Source organism: Xenopus tropicalis, chromosome 10, assembly GCF_000004195.4.
Source record: "Xenopus tropicalis strain Nigerian chromosome 10, UCB_Xtro_10.0, whole genome shotgun sequence".
Lineage (NCBI taxonomy): Eukaryota > Metazoa > Chordata > Amphibia > Anura > Pipidae > Xenopus > Xenopus tropicalis.
In genome coordinates, this window is record NC_030686.2 from 29,435,834 (window position 1) to 29,448,747 (window position 12,914).

A 12,914-nucleotide genomic window follows, 5' to 3' on the forward strand; every position below is an offset into this window, starting at 1 on the left:
GAACTTTTATGCTATCAAGAGAACATGAGCCAGTGGGATTAAGTTAAGCACTCCATGAAAAGCAAATGGAAAACAATGAAGGGAAAAAAACTCTCAGCATTTCTCTAGTAAATAAACTGGTGGGAACAATTCTATTGTATTCTTAACCCCAAGCTTAACTGGCCTCCTCCCCTAGTTAAACATCAACACCATCTATTACAATTACCCTCCAAGCCTGAAGAACCAATGGTTCTTGATTATGGCATCTTGCTCTTATGCTGGGACATAGCTCCAGGTTGCAATAAAAAGGCATAAAATCATTGCAGCACAAGAAAACTAACTGTGCATCCAGCTTCCAACTGGATCATAAAACTGAGAGATGCCAGACATTTTGCACATAGATTGTAAGGGTCAGATCATTACGAGGAACAAGGGTAAATATTTAACTTGAATTCTTCATGCCTAACTTCTTGGTGCATAACTTGTTTTCCTTAGTGTTTATCAGCGGGGAGGGTGAGGTGCAGCAGCCACTGTGATATGCGTGCAAAGCAGGAAAGAACCAAGGTAAGTTGCTTACAAAAAGAGTCCCATTCACCATTTACCTTTGTTAGCAAATGATTTATATTATTCTCTGTGAGAACAGCACATTGCTGAACATGTTATATTTTATTTACTGTAAAAGCTACAAAAATCTGTGCTTCAACAACAACACTTTAAAAACAACTGCAACTTAGCCCAAACACCTAAAACAGGAAAAACCTTTTGGCTGGGCGCAATGGCTGGCGGAGGACTGGACAATCAGCTGCTATTTATTATTATTATCCTTTATTTATATAGTGCCAAATTCTTGTATAGGTATTATACATCTTTTTATTTGCACATTTGATTTCCTTCAATGTATCCAACAGTTTAAAATTCAGATCCTGTAGTGTCTGTTCCCTAAGCCTTACAAAATGTAACCTATGATTAATTGTCTCTAAAGTGCCAATTGGTCCATCCCACCAGCGAACATCTAAGTCGCCGGTGGGATGGCACACGCGGCGGCACGATTTCCCGAAATCGCCGAAAAAGACTTGCGAGTCTTTTTTGCCGATTTCGGGAAATCACGCCGCCGCGTGTGCCATCCCGCCGGCGACTTACATGTTGGCCGGTGGGAAGGTGGGTCATGGCAACTCGGGGAGATTAGTCACCCGTGACAAGGGAGATTTGTCGCGGGCGACTAATCTCCCCGTGTGCCAGAGCCCTTAGACTTAAATGTGAATGTGATATACTGTAGATAGATAGATAAATGATAGATAGATAGATAAATAGATAGATAGATAGATAGATAGATAGATAGATAGACAGACAGACAAACAGATAGATAGATAGATAGATATCAGCAATTCAATCAGATTTAATGCTTATTCTTTAGTTGTACCTTTATGTGATTTTCCAGTTCCCTGAGTAAATGGGCAATAAAATAACGAATGGTGCAGGTAATACCAATTGGATCTGTACATATATAAGGGTCTAAATATGTATAGACATAACACAGATTGATTCTTTAACATGTACCAAGGAGGGAGAACACAAATAAAGCCTGGCATAGCAGTATACCATTTGAATAGGCTGATCTCAAAAATTTATTTGTGTTTCTCCTACCTGGTTTTCTGCTCTAATCGCTAAAACTTTTCTAGGTGAAAGGACTGATTGTCACCAACGGTAGCATGTTGTGTAAAACTAAAGCAGTACCTGTGAATCATGCAATGGTAGTCAACAAATGTATAATAAACTTAACCCCATGTTTGCCATTACAGCAAGGGTGTAGCTATAGCCATATAGTCCCCAGTACAAACTCCACCAACTTGTATCCTTTATATCCTGCAGCTCATAATTTATTTTTTCTTCTGTGGTGAAAGCTAAAATTATGTGTGCCCATGATAAAGGGGTATCTGTCTTGTCCTAGGTGAGTTTAAATACTTTGTAAGTACTTTGTCTAACTGGCTTGCTCAGGCTTACTAGCACTTACAGGGTTAAGTCAGTTGTTTTATTAAAGGCAGTCGGCTACTAACCATAACCAACTCATATAGCCTGCCTGGCTTTTGAATGGTTCAGGTACCTTCCGGTACTCTCGTAATGTTATGCCTTCCTATGCACACTAGTGTATGTAATAAATGTGCATAAAATAAATACATGCAGGTACAGGTATGGGATCAGTTATCCAGAAACCCAGTATCTAATTTTTCAGTAGACTTAAGGTATGGAAATCCAAATTACTAACAGACACCTTACCTGGAAAATCCCAGGTCCTGAGCATTCTGGATAACATTGAGTTGCTGAAAGGTCAATACTAGGGTTAATGTTCATACAAATGTTCTCACACTCAGTTAGCATTGTTGTATTTTCAGTTGAGCGCTGCAACTTGAGATGGTATCAGGTGATCACAAATATTTGTCTTACTTGTATACCTGAGAACATTCTTCCTTAACCTCTACCGAATACTGCTGTTGTGTTTCTTGCAAGTAGACAAGAGCCTGTATCAGTGCCGAAGCCTCTCACCAACTAACACTCTCCGACTAACACTCGCCAACGAATACTCGCCAACTAAGCGTTAAAGTCTTTTTAAAACTGATCGTTGTCTGGACCACAGGCCAAACAATATGGCAAAGCTGGTTTTCCCTTTGTGACATTTGTGCCCAGTACAAGGTGAGTTTTATGCCATAAAATGACTTATTTTTGATGCATGCATGCTTGGTTCTAATATGCATGTCGGCTGTATACCTTTAAGATTTATGCATGTTATAATCAGGACTATACACAGTTCTGTACACGTGTGTATGCGTCTTTTAATAGAATACAGAAGGGTGGTTTCATATACATTTTTATTGTATGAAAAGTAAAAGCATATTCTTTATGTCTGATATTTGTTGGTCTTCCCCATCTCGTAAACTGCAGTGTTTGATACTTAGCAATACTTTGTGTTGTATTTTTTAAAGGGCAGGCTAATTGGCTCCTGATAAAATTGACTGTAGTGTCTGTGAAAGTTATTAGAACTTTAGATTATAAGGTTAACCAGGGAGGGACTAATGTGATGATGTATAAGCTCTATAAAATTCTGCTGAATCAGTTGGTGCCATTTAAGAATAATAATAATAATAGGTTGCTTCCATCAGTACTCACTTGGAAGAAATTAGCCAACGTCATATTTGCCTAATTTTAGCTGGCAATTGTTTGGATGGTGCATAAATTAATGTGTTTAAAATGATTATGCACAGCTAGTGGAACACTGTATTCCATTTGTCATATAAGCACATTGTGTTTTGTACTACTTTGGAGCCAAGTTTTCCATGAGATAATTTTAAGCACTGTACAGCCTGCTAGACAAATAGCTGTTGTGGTACTTGTACTTAGGGTTGCCACCTTTTGCAGTTGATAACTCTGGGCAGGGGGGCTAGGGTTGTGATATCACTAGGTGGGACAGTAACGGCAAGGGGGCTATGACGTGGCAATCGCCAATCGCCATGTCAGTCTCAAAGAGTCCTGCCCAGTTTTCCAAATTGGGGCACCGGGCAGGCAGTGTTGTCCTGGACAGCCTTGCCGAAAACTGGGCTGTCCGGGTCAAAACCGGACAGGTGGCAACCCTACTTGTACTTGATATTATATACACTCCCTGACCCTTATAAAGTGAAATCCAGTACGTACCAGTTACCCCATACAGTAGTGAGCCTCAGCCTTAATCCATACTGGGAAAGGTTTGAAGTGAGAAACAAGTGAGTCATTCTGGAAACTTTTATGTCCCTCCATCTGCAGACACTGCAATTACACAGCAATACAAGGTTGAGTGACAAGGCTAATTGATCCCTTGAACAAATCAGGTCATTATTACTTATCTTTGTCAATCTCTGTCTTTTCTTTATCCAGTCTTACCCATCTCCTCAGCTGATCTATTATTTTCAGAATAGTCAGCACTTTCATGGCCAGAAAGGGGCATGGTCTACATGAAAATGGGCTGGATTTGGAGCTGTGGTTGGCACAGTGCAGGGCTTAGCATTGCTGTTTTGAAGAGCTGCATACCTCCTAGCATTTAAATTGTAAGCCACGTCCAATTATGCCTAAACATGCCTCCGATCTAGATACTCAAACCACTTTATAACAAGCTATTATTCAGGACCAATGTGAGGTATGAAGCTGGAGTCAAATAAGGGCACTATCTGCATTGTATACTCTCCCTGTAATTGTCTGGGTTTTCCAGTATACTCCAATACTCCAAAAACATTCAGGCAAGTTGGCTCCTTGATCCTAGTTTGTATGGTAATAATCTACCACTGGGGCAGAAACTGATGTGAATGAGGTAAATCTCTATAAAACACTGCATTTTATGGTGGCAGTTAATGGATATTGGCCTGGAACATACTAAACATACTAAACTAAAATCTACAATTAGTATTGATGTTGGTATATAAGGTTTATGAATGCAAGTGTATAGATAGGTCAGTAATGATCTACAGTATGTGTGCACTGGGTTTACTTGGTAGGGTTGAACTTGATTGGCTTTGGTCTTTTTTCAACCCAACTTAACTATGTAACTATAATAAATGTTACCACTACCTGTGTGAGGGGGGATAGTAGCTATGACAAAAATGTCTACATTTTAAATATGGAGAGGTAGAGCTATATGGCAGTGCTAACAGTGTATACAGTGTATACTGAAGCCTACAGATCGGCAGGTTTGATTTTCCCGTTGGATAAGGGACTGCTAGTTTGTTTGGTCCTTGGTCCAACGGCACCTATGATCACTGGTTTAATTTGATCTTTTGGCACCGTAAGTGAGCCTGTTGGCAGAAAATCCGCTTGTATGGCCACCTTTACACCGTGCTTTTCATGGTCTTAAATTTAGACTGTCCTACCTAAAGAAGAAGTATTGGGAGTGGCATATGGACCAAGACATTGTTCTTTATTCAGATTTGCAGAGAGGGGTTGTTATTTGCACACAATATGCTTACAGAAAAGACACTTTAACTCTTGTATTTGGGCTTTATTTTCCCTTTAAGCCTACAATGCTGAGGGAAGCCACATTGTTTTGTTTCTTGTTCACTAGCGCCTGCCCTTCTCAGTTCAGTTTTATATTTAGCAAAATACATTGTTATGGGTCTCTTTAATATATAACATGATCTTACTGTACGTCTCCAACAAGAATATGATCTGAACTCTCTTTTTTGCCAACAAATGAAATCACTACATTTAGATGCTGAAGCCAATTTGCTTAAACACAAGAAAAACTACAAGGCGATAATTCTGTTTAGTGCAAACTCTCTTTTCATGTACGGCTTCAGCTATCTCCAAACATATGGAACATGTCCAAGCAGATAAAGTAGGTGTAGCTCGATAGTGTTTTGGTTATTAGAACAATATCTCTACTGTGCACAAGAGGGACAGAGATATCAAATTTAGGCCTTGATTTTGATATCATAACTGTGTCGATATGTCTCAGTTCCCTTATTGGCTGTGATGCAATACAGAAAGGGCTTCGTTATCCAAAGAAAGTGATAAGATTGTAGGTTGTTTGAAACTGTCTTTTAAAAGGCAGTGGAAAATGCAATATGACATATTTGGCCCAGGGACAGCTCAGTGTGTTCAGTAGCAAAAAGGCTTATAACTTAAGTGAAACAAAAGCCAAACTACTCAGAATTACAATGGATGAGTTCTAATTAGTAGAGAAAATGCACAAGAGTTGTGAGCACCTTTGTGTATTTTTTTATGTACAGTGTTCAGGTAACAACAGAAAGTGGGTAATAGAGAGGCTGGGGAGGAAGAAGACCCCACTGTCCGGGTCCCCCCTTCCTGTCTGAGAAAACAGAAAACAGAGTTTCAAAGGAAACAGGTAGCACACACTTAAATGCAGAATTCACCAGGGTCCTTCCATTCCTGGAAAAAACGTGTACTCACACGGTTATAGGCAGCACTCCATTATTAGTTTAAGGCTATAAGTTCAAGACACATGGAGCTACAAGTAGCTACTTGTTATGGCTACTAAAATAGACAATATCGATCAATTACTGATAATTGTCTCTACTTGTGTTTTAGCAGAGGCAATTATCAGTACTGTCCATGGCAGGGTATATTCTGGCCTTTACTAGCCATGACAAGTAGCTGCAATTAAGTAGCTCCATGTGTCTGCACCCTTAAATGCCTTTATTGTCACATCAGGGGTAGCTGCAACATTTCAGGCCTACATTTGGCTCTTTATCAAGCTAGGGGGGATCGGCTATCTTCCAGATAAGGGGGTCTTTTCACAACAGGGAGCACCATATCTTAAGGCCATGGTAATTTGTTTGGTATCAATATTGGTTCTTGCTAGCTCAATAAATGATATCGTACAATCTTTTTTATTTACAGACTAAAGGTGGCCATACACGTGGCGATCTGACGATGTTTCGTACGACCATCGGTCGCACGAAACATCGTAAGATCCACCACACACCATTCAGGGCTGAATCGGCAGGTAAGGAGGTAGAAACAATAGGATTTCTACCTTCTTCTGCCGATTCAGCTCTGAAGGGAGAATTTTGGTCAGGCGCCTTCTATGGCGCCCAATCAAAATTTTCAAACTGGTCCGATTGGCGAGTCGTCCGATATCAGCAGCTTCCTGCGATATCGGGCGACTCGCCGACATGCCATACACGCACCGATTATCGTACGAGAAACGAGGTTTCGTACGATAATATCGGTGCGTGTATGGCCACCTTAAGCAAGCCTTTCAAAAATTGTTTATTATACAGACTGGGAAATTGCTGTATGTAATACATTTCCAGGTAGAAAGTTTCTATATAGGGTTTTTGGATAACAGTTTCCATGTCTTTACCTAATGTTTGTGGTATGCCCACAGTTCTACTACTTTAATACAAGTATCCAGATTTTTAAGTTCTATTGTCAGGAATGAGGATACGTCATTTACCTTTTTTGGATAACACATGATCTATATATTCTTGATGTATACACACCGTAAGATGAAAGATTTTTGAGGAGTGTCTACGTCTAGCTTCTACTTTTTGGCAACCAAATAATATATTTTTACCTAAGTCATAAAGAAAGCTCAAACAAAAATACTTTATAAATTATAACATATATTAAAAATATTCCTGCTACTATGCCTGAACAATTCTATTACAGGATGGTCACACCCATTGTCTCATAGGTGCTCTTGGATGCAAACATGTCATTGCTCCAGAACCTCCTTCCATGCTGGTTTCTTATAAAGCAATTATAAATCCCTTCTGGCAGAATATGAAAAAGACCAATAGACAATGGAGCAATGAAGGCTTAGGAAGGTAATACTAGAGGCACGTGCTATCAGAGAATCTTGGGAAAAACAAAGCAGGAAGAAGCACTCAATCATTTTATATTTACAAAGGGAAAAATAAAGTATAGTAGCCCTACAGCAGTATATAAACTCCATATTAAAATAAATAAATAAAATTCATGAACAAGTATCTTTACACATAGGCAGTGATCCCCAAACCCTTGGATGTTGCTCCCAGTGGCCTCAAAGCAAGTAGCTATTTTTAAATTCATGGCTCAGAGGCAAGTTTTGGTTGCTTAAACAGAGCCTCATGTAGGCTGCCAGCCTGTATAGGGGCTACCAAATAGCCAATTACAGCCATTATTTGGCACCCCCAGGGACCTTATTCATGCTTATGTTGTTCACCAACTCTTTTTATATGTGATAGTGGCTGATGGGTTGGGGACCCCTGCACACAGGTGACAAAAATGATTACAGAGGGGCTAGAAGAAACATCTACCATCCACTGCTAGAAGGTATAAAGCAGAGATTGTCAGATCTCAGGCCTTCCCAACTAAAAATAATTTTGTTAACACCCTGCCTTGCTTTATTTGCCCATTGGCATTCAAGGCATTTTCTAAACCAGCAAAACCAGCACTGACCAGTTCCATCTAGTTATAATTTTTTCACTGTTTTATACAAAGGAAAAACACAGGTGAAGGTATTTCCTTATCAGTATCTAGATCAGTCTTTACCGTGAGTAGGAGTCATTGTTACAATTTCCGTGAATGGCAGTTTAAAAGACATTTATAGCATTTGTGTGACTGGTAAACACAGAGACTGATACATTTGACATGAAAAATCTTCTTTTTGTTGCTAGAAAAAATTCTGCTTACTCATTGGTCTGCAGCTTTTGAATACTTAATTACTTACCAGGCCTATAGCACACATTGCATTTTCACAGGGAGTGGATTTAAGGCCAGAAAATGTGTTTGTGCACATTTTTCCTGCTAAAATCACTCAATGTTTGCCCTCACGGGGGATTTCCAGTCCTGGGGCTAGGACCTTTGCTAACCTGACTGGGTAGAAAAGGCAGACTGGGCAAGAAGAAGTTTGACTGTGGTAGGGTCCAGGGAGGGTTAATATGTAGAGCAGTGACGGGGAAAAATGAAGTGGAACAGTAAGGGACATGGAGGGTGGGGGGGCGGGGAAATGGCAGCCATTTTCAGCGGTAAGCCAGGAACGAGTAACATGCCACATACTGGCCCTCTTTTTTGCTAGGATCAGTGGGAGGATGTCCCTTTAGGGGCATCAAGTTTAATTGTTACAAATATGGAGGGTCTATCCTCCACATACAAGGAGTATGACAAGGATGATAATGGTCAACTATTCCAGGTTAGAAGCATTCTAGTTGTCTGCTCCCATTTACCTGTTGCTTTTGGAAAGCAGCTGGCATGGCAGGTAGCGCACCTTGTGGTATCTGTTTCAGCTCTATATTTTTTATACCTATGTTTTATTGTTGTTTATGCTATTTTATATTTCATGCTATTTTTCTTGTAACACATATATATATATATATATATATATACACCTGTATATATATATATATTTTTTTTTTTAAAAAGAGAAGACAGGTACACTGATAAATTGCCCCAATACTCTTAGAAACATTAACATAGGTTAAGATGATAGCAATATGGAATATCTTGTATAGGGCTTCAGACTACATCATCTACTATGTTATACATTGTACACTAAAGCTTCAGAAAAAGTATGTGGGCCAAGCTATATTCAAACTGCACAATACCCTCAACCCTTTGTTTCACTTTGGGGACAGTGCTGGTGTTGTGTGCGACTTCCATTTAGCCCCAATGGAGATGTGAGCAGCAAAGAGTACCCGGTTTACAAGTTTCTGTATGGCAGGGATCCCCAACCTTTCTTACTCTTGAGCCACAGTCAAATGTAAAAAGAATTGGAGAGCAATACAAGCATCATAAAAGTTCATGGAGGTGCCAAATAAGGGCTGTGATTGGCTATTAGGCAGCTTCTATGCACACTAGTGGTATGGTACCAGTACACAGGGATTTTGTATGTTTTTTCTTTGCCTGGTACAAGTAATTCCTAATTTTGTATTGTCCCAGTTAGCCTCCCATTCCTTCTCCTCTAATTCTCCATCAATATAGGCATCCTATTTCTGCATATATTTATGTTTATAACCTGCAGAAGGGTCATTCACAGAGTTATATATATATATATATATATATATATATATAAATATATGAGATATTAAGCCTATTGCAGGAGCTTGTGAGTGGCCAAGTGCTCAAAGGATGATAATGGGAATCCTCTAGCTGTTTGCAAAATGGGAGTATAGTAATGCTTCAGCTGGAGGAATTCATACCATAGAAGGGAGAGGCCTGGTGCTTTTTAGTAACTGGACACCCTGGCTTTCGGATATCTGATTTATTTAGTATGCCCATCATCCAATAGTTATATTTGGATCCACTGGCTTTTCTGTCCCTTTTCGTTTCCCCGAAAAATTAGCAAATCTACAGAAAAATTCTCAAAACGTCGACAAATTTGTGAAACGTGGGTGAAAAATTTCAGATGCATATAATATTTATAAAGCACCAATAGATCAGTACAATATGATCTGTTTAAACAATAACGTCCCTTCAAGCTTCTCTAACCTCTTTATAATCCTCTAGAACTTTCCAAAAGTTGTTCATTTAATATGAATCCTTTTCAGCAATGTGAATTTCCTAATTACTTTAGAAGGGCTGGGCTTTCTTAAAAATCAGACCTTTTAAATAATTGTGGCATTCTGTATTCCATTAAATACAAGCCATTATTTGAATTCAATAGCAAGAATGTCTATTGTGTGCCCACAAAGGTACATGTTGTTGTATTTCATGTGGTTCCAAGATCACATCTGACTCACCACAGTACCTAGACATTGGCAATAAACCCTAAGGCACGCTCCCTTGTTTTTTTTTCTGCCAAAAGGAATAGCAACCTAATGATGCCCAATGTGGATAGGAGTTGCAGTTAGAATAAGTTCTTTATTTAAGGGCCAGAGATTTTTTATGGTCTAAAGTATTAGGTGACAATGGAAAGTCTAATACACAGGTTCCTTGCCACCATTAGATTACACCTTGTGGCTAAATAGTTATTTGATATCCAGGGTACTCCTGGGGCTACAGAATGTTGATTGTCAGAGTAATATGTTAAACTGAGTATATACAGAGTATACTGTTGTGTTCAAATCAGAATATGACTAATTAAAATAGGGTTTATGTTAAAAGGGGTGATCTGGTAGCCTTATTATAAGGCCCCATTGCCAGAAAGTGCTAGCATATGAGCCTAAGGATGGCGAGAAGTAGGTCACCAAGAGCTGGAGTGTTAAAAGATTGTATCCACCACAATTTACATGTTTGTGGTGGTTCCAGAAATTCTGCTTTATCATTGGCCTTCTCTTTACTACCAGTTACCATGTTACTTATGAAACTACAAAGGTTAAAAATGCCACTGTTTTCCCATCAGGTTGATTTGCTTTATAAAGGTAGAGTGAGAAAGATGGGCTTAGCTGCTGTGGCTCTAACATGTCTTCAAAGACTGGTTTCTTTTGAATATATTTTTGGAATCTCAATTTGGAAACTTTTTTGGCTGGTGTTCCTACTTCTCTTTCCTCAGGATGCTCAGTGACATCTTCAGTATGATTGCCCTGTTATTATAAAACATCAGCAAGCTTTCCATCTGCTTTCTGTTTTCTCTAGAGCTTCCTGCATGGAGTCCATAAACTTCCATTATTGATCGGAAGCAATAGGGTTATGAACTCAGAATTTATTTCCACCAAAACACAAACACAAGATTCTGCTTTCCAGAAAAAAAAAATAACACTGAAATAATAGTGTGTATCTAAGGTGAATCCGGGGCAGTTGACTATTAATATCTCTTGTGCCTGTCTGTAAACGTCAGGAGTTTGGACACATCTGGAGGCCACAGGAAGCTGTTGATGCTCTGTACCAGAAGCTGCAGGAAGCCTATGATGTTTTGCATTGTAGGGAGTGTAGGGAAATTCCTATTTGTAAAGTTCTAAGGCAGCAATATCCATTAGTGTTTTCTGCAAAATTGTAGGATCCCTGACTTTAAGGAGAACAAAATGCTGCCAAATTGTAGCACGATACAGAACTGCTATCCAATTGCTCTACTACAGCAGATCCATCCAGTTTAAGTTCTTGGTGCAAGTGGATAGCTGGAGGGAAAGTGTAATGATAGGTTTATTTAATACACTAGACACAAGAAGATGAAATTTTCTACATTGTGACACAATTACTGCTCGCACATCTTCAGAAAGCTTGTATATCTTCAGAATACAAATACATGTATAGCGTAGAACAGTGATCCCCAACCAGTCGCTCGGGGCAACATGTTGCTCACTAACCCCTTGGAAGTTGCTCTCAGTGCCCCCAAACCAGGTAGTTATTTTTGAATTCCTGACTTTTTGGTTGAATAAAAACAAGATTTCCTACCAAATAAAGCCCCCCTGTAAGCTGATAGTGTGCATAGAGGCTGTGTCAGGATCAGCCAGGTTTCGAACACCACTTGTGGTGTTCCTGGCGGCATGCATTAGCCTCTGTAGCCACTGGAGGCATTTGGGCTCTGTCTGTTTCTTCCCTTGTCTCCTACTTTCTGTCTGCTCTCTTTCCTCCGCCCACCTCATTAACCTCATGTGTTTCCCATCTCCTAATCTTCACCCTTTATAAGCCTTTCCCTGACCATTGCCCCTTGCTTGGTCATTAATTGTCTTTCGTGACCCTGCCGTCCTGTTCCTGTTCCTGTGTCTGTGTCCTTGTTCTCGCTGGTTCCAAGCTCCAGTTCCGTGTCCTGTTCCTGCCTTCTGCCTTGTTCCTGAGTCCTTTCTAGTTCTGCCTTGATTTCCCGGTTTTGACCTTGGCCTGTCCTTTACTTCGCTTGACTGCCGCTTGCCCTGACCTTTTGCCTGTTTTGGATTCTGCCTCTGCCTGCCGTTCAAGATTCAGTCTGTATATCCTTTGTGTGCACTGTTAAGTCACTAAGTTTATTAAAAGTTCTTCACTATCAACATGGCCTCTGACACCAGTTCTGTGACTTATGGTTACACTCCGGGTTACCCCGTCTTCAGGCTCCCACCTTCCTGGTACTCCACAGCGACTCCACAGGGAGATCGTGACAGGCTGCCTAATAGCCAATCTTAGCCCTTATTTGGCACCTCCATGAACTTTTATGGTGCTTGTGTTGCTCTCCAAGTCTTTTTACATTTGACTGTGGCTCACGAGTGAGAAAGGTTGGGGACCCCTTGGGTATAAAACCCTAAACATAAGGTCAGAAGGAATTAAAAACTAAAAGCTCATGCTTTTTGCAAAGCAACTCTAATACTAACCTTGACAAACATAACAAGAAATTACAAAACAATTGATATGTATCTAAATGTGATTAAACCAGGAGTATGTTTATTTCGTGTTGCGAGCTGCAGGTCAAGAACAGCTAGGGAATAGGGTTGTTAATAACCCTCATAACCTCTGCAAGCCTTGCAATAGCTCTATCTAGTTGTATCACTGTAACTGTCACTAGTGGGTGAAAGTGATATATTTGGACTTGAGTAATAGTAAATATTCATTTTCAGAGTGTGATC

The 12,914-nt window shown here is 39.8% G+C and overlaps 1 protein-coding gene across 5 annotated transcripts in view; it reads left to right on the forward strand.

Annotated features, from left to right (window-relative positions):
- Nucleotides 1-254: 254 nt before the first annotated feature.
- kcnj16 (potassium inwardly rectifying channel subfamily J member 16) overlaps nucleotides 255-12,914 on the forward strand; it is a 32,062-nt gene continuing 19,402 nt past the window's right edge. Inside the window, exons 1-3 of one of the 5 annotated variants that reach the window (XM_012966099.3) lie at nucleotides 255-383; nucleotides 475-543; nucleotides 2,485-2,667. The gene's annotated coding sequence lies outside the window, so the exon portion shown is untranslated. 5 annotated transcript variants of the gene reach the window in all.